The sequence below is a fragment of the Hylobates moloch genome, unplaced genomic scaffold (assembly GCF_009828535.3).
Source record: "Hylobates moloch isolate HMO894 unplaced genomic scaffold, HMol_V3 SCAFFOLD_4451, whole genome shotgun sequence".
Taxonomy (NCBI): domain Eukaryota; kingdom Metazoa; phylum Chordata; class Mammalia; order Primates; family Hylobatidae; genus Hylobates; species Hylobates moloch.
The window spans coordinates 1-4,236 of NW_026656726.1; the positions used below are offsets into that span (position 1 = coordinate 1).

General features: G+C 56.8%; 1 long non-coding RNA gene and 1 pseudogene across 1 annotated transcript; both read right to left on the reverse strand.

Annotated features, from left to right (window-relative positions):
* Window positions 1-667: 667 nt before the first annotated feature.
* LOC131382764 (uncharacterized) lies at window positions 668-1,980 on the reverse strand. The gene is made up of 3 exons (XR_009212357.1): window positions 1,775-1,980; window positions 1,310-1,463; window positions 668-735 (listed from the first exon to the last, which is right to left on the reverse strand). It is a non-coding gene; the product is annotated as an uncharacterized LOC131382764 (long non-coding RNA).
* Window positions 1,981-2,741: 761 nt separating this feature from the next.
* Window positions 2,742-3,627, reverse strand: LOC116465327 (uncharacterized; annotated as a pseudogene).
* Between the last annotated feature and the right edge of the window lie 609 nt (window positions 3,628-4,236).

The window sequence follows — 4,236 nt, forward strand, 5'->3', positions numbered from 1 at the left end:
GGGGGGAGCAGGCGAAGGTGCGTGCAAACCCTGGAGATCATACAGAACGACCTCACCACAACTTAGCAGATGGTGGTTGGCTCCCTCTGCTTTTCCACCAGTCTGTGGCCTACAGTTTAAATGGTGGGAAGAAGGGTGTGAGATTTGAGGCTGGGGAGGGAGGCATGGGCCTCTAGGCAAGGGAGGCAGTCACTTAGGCCTGGAGGAAGGGGCCAGGGCCAGGGGCCTGGGCAGGTGACAGAGCCCCGCAGTGCCCTCGCTACCCTGTTTATGGGCCCAGAATCTGGAAGCCAGCCACTACCTACCCTGACGCCTATCCTGCAGGTGGAGCTGAAGAGCCAAGAGGCTGAGAGTCTGCAGCAGCAGCAGTGAGACCATTACCTGGGTCACCTGCAGCAGTACGTGGCCACCTATCAGCAGCTGGCCTCTGAGAAGGAGGCACTGCCCAGCTGCAGCAGCAGGAAGCTCAGGGCGAAGCGGTGGCCAAGATGGCCCACCAATAGTTGCAGGAGACCCGGTTGAGGGAGTTCATGAGGGCAGGGCCCCACGGGGGATGACCTGGCAAACTCCGTGCCTTCTCACTCTCTTTCTTGGCTCCTTAGGAGCACCTGGAAGCTGCCATCTACCGAGCAGATGACAAGAAGGCAAAGACAATAAACATGTAAAAGCCGGCAGCAAGGCCTGGAGAAGAGTAAGCCGCCACGTGACTGTTTAGAATATAGTCTCAGCACAAACCTGAAAAAAAAAATTTATTTATTTTAATTTTTATTTATTTTTATTTTTATTTTTATTTATTTATTTAGTTTTTGAGACGGAGTCTCACTCTGTCGCCCAGGCTGGAGTGCAGTGGCGCTCCAAGCACTCCAAGGACAGATGAAGGTTTTCAACTTTCACTAAAGGCAGAGGAGCTTGTCAGTGGGCCATGGCTCCCTCTGACATCTCCAAGGTGGCAGCCACCTGGCCAGAGGAGGGTCAACCCCCTTGGTGACCTCCTTCCCCCGGCTAGACACAGCGCCCTGCACTCTCCACCTGTGACTGTTCCCCTCAGAGCTGCTTCCAGGGCAGGGGTTCTAACCCTGTGGGTGGGGACATTGTGTTACTTTACAGTGGGCCATGGCTCCCTCTGACATCTCCAACTCAGAGGCAGTAGAGAGAAGATGAGAAATTCCCTGCCCCTCCTCCCTCAGCACCCCCACCTCTGCACACATCCACATGTGGAGACCCTGACAATGGGCCCTGGGAGTGCTGCCATCTGCGCCTCCTTTCCATGCCTGCAGCAGCCATGCCCACCCTCCAGACCCTCACCCACCTGGCTCAGTAGACGCTGCACTGCCTGTGGTCCTGCGCCTACACCTGGGCCTCTGTACCCGTCAGTTCCCCAGTCTGGTTCTTATTCCCCCCAAAGAGTAGGGAGCCTGTAAGGTCACCTGTTGAGCAAGCTGGGGGAGAAAAGTAGGGTGGGGCTGGGAGGATGAGGAGGAGAAGCTCAGGGTCATGCTGGAGACAGCTGAGCAGAGTCTCTGCAGGCCCATTGGCTGCCTAGCCAGTGGTGATCCCGCTCCCACCCTCATTTCTTCTTTGTTAACAAAACCATGACCTCAGTAAATATTGGTCACCTATAAACCTCATGGACACTCCTCCAGCCTCCCCACCGTGTACTGGTGAGTCTAAGTCAACTCTAGTCATTTCATTCCTCTGGACATTGACTGCTTGGGGCTTGGGCATGAGCTGCCTCTGAGCCTGAGCCTGAGCCACAGGTACCCTCTGCACCTACCACGCTGATGCACTGGGCCAGGAAGAGCTCCGTCTCGATGGAGATGAGCCGTGAGGAGCTGGCGGCTGGGCCGATCAGGTTGTTGTAACGGGTTTTGTTCAGAAGGTCATCCATCAGTTTCTGCTCGGCATGGGCCACGCGGCAGTCCCCTGGGTAAACACACAGACACGCTGGGCCGTTGTGCAGCTGTCCCCCACTGCAGCTGACAGCTATGAAGTGGGAGCTGAGAGGGCCAGGGAGCACAGACACCCTGAGAGCTGGCTGAAGCAGTGAAGGCACTGGCGGGCCTGGCTTTCCCTGGAGACTTCAAATGACATTCATGACAGAGCTCAGCTACCTCCTCCCCATGCCATACCTCTTCCTCCTCCTCCTCCCTCGATCAATGAACAGCATCCCATGCTCTACACATCTGATACAAAACTGCGTGTCTCTTCCAGACTCCTCCCTTGGTTCATCCAAGTAGCCACCAAGTCCTGTGTGTCCTCCCATCTCCACGGCTACAGCCAGGTGCCTGCCTCCCCCGCCCTGCCCACCTTCTATTCTCTCCACCTGCACTCTGCCCCTGCCATCCATGTGCCATACAGTGGCACACTGGTCTTTCTACAGCAAACTGGACTAGGGCCCTTCCCTACCCACAGCTCTCAGAGCTGGAGGTGGAGTTGAAGCTCATGTTCTGGCTTGGCATTCACAGCTCTTTCCCCCTCGGCACTGGCTTATCCAGAGTGCTCACAGTGCAGGGCAGGAGCCCCATGACTCAAATGTGGGTTTGGTGCAGAACTGGGTCTGAGGTGGTGCTTTCCCTATGAAGAGACAGGGCCGACATGGGGGGATTTGCTGGGTTCAGAGTTAGACCTACAGAGTGCAAAGTTCCTCTGAGGCACCAAATATGGGGGTCCAGCTAGCAGCTGGCTCCTGGTCTGGAGCTTCAAGGAGAGGTCTCAGCTCAGAGCCACGTTCAATAGCCAGCTTACACGCGGCCTCCTGCAGGGAGCCCCTGGAGCTTCCACAGCCTCAGATCTGCCCCTCTGCATACCCCAGATCTCTTGCCAAATGGCGTTTGGGTCTTCATGTCATCTCCCTCCCATGTCTGGGAGTAAAGGTGAGGTGCAGGGACTTGCGCTTGTGTACTCTGGTGTCTTAAGGGAGAGTGTGTCAAGTAGAGTGGAGGCGGCTTGGAAAGAGGGAGACTCAGAGGAGAGTGAAGGACATGTGACCTGGTGAGCCTGGGAGCAGGAAAAGAGAGTGAGCAGAGGAACCTGCTGGGTCAGGCTGTTAGGTAACAGGGGTACCTTAATGGCGCCGGTTCCGGGTTCTTCTCCCCTCCTTGACCGGGCACTGTCTGAACCCGCCAAAGGAGGGCCAATCAGAAAGAAGCATCTCCCACCTTCCCTTGGGCCCACCCCACGTAGGCCCAAGGGATATAAAACCCAGCACATCAGCAGCTCTCTCTCTCTGCCCTTCTCTTCTCTTCTCCTCTCTTCTCTTCTCTTCTCTTCTCCTCTCTTCTCTTCCTTCTCTGCTCGATTCCTCCAATAAAGATCTCTTGACCTCAACCGGTGTAGTCTGATCCTTGCCCGGCCTCTTTCACAGGGGAGCAGATGGGAAGATCAGGGAATGAGGGGGGCTGGAGAGGTGGGGGTTGGGACCCTGGCGAGGGGCTGCCTGGATCTCCAGTCTCAGGAGTCAGTTACATCCTCCCACAAGGGCCAGCTCACCTGGTCACCCCAAAGCCCTCCCTCTGTGGGTGGGACCAGATGGCCAAGAGCACGGATAACCCAATTGAGCAGGACTGAGGTGGACTCAGGTGGGTGCTGGGCTGGACTCCTGGCTGTGGGGAGCAGCTGCCACCCTGCCTACTGCATCCACTTTCCAACTCGCTGCCTATCTGAGCAGATGCAGTATTTGGCACCTTGTGAAACATGCTCCTGGTGCACCTGCTGCCTGCTGCCCCTCCTGCAGAGTGCCCGGGCTCTCCAGAGGGGATTCCTGTGGAGGCTTGGCCTAGATTCTGAGTCCTGCCTCTCGTACCCGGGGCTGCTACCCCAAAGGCCAGCTGCTTGAGTACCCTGGAAGCCAGTCTGTAGCCCTAGGCTACAGCTGGGTCCATCCCACAGCCCTTCTGTAGTGTATCTATTTGAACTGACTGCTCATTTCATAGAGAGGGGTGTGTCTTGCCCCAGCCCATCTGGCATGTCTAAGGCAGCTGTGGGGTCAGAATCAGTGGCTCCCAGCCCTCAGCCCTGCAATAGTAGGAGAGGCTGGACCCCACATCTCTGAAGTCCCACTGGGCTGGTGAGAGCGGGCTCCCAAGTCCAGAGCTGCTCTGCAGGCTGTGGGGCTCATGCACCAGCTTTGAACCCACCTGATGTGCTCAGGTTGCTCACCTTTGGGCCTGTCCTGACTCTCAGGCATTTGGCTGACCCTGAGGCCATCTCCCTCATCCTTAGCACCGGCTACAGGCT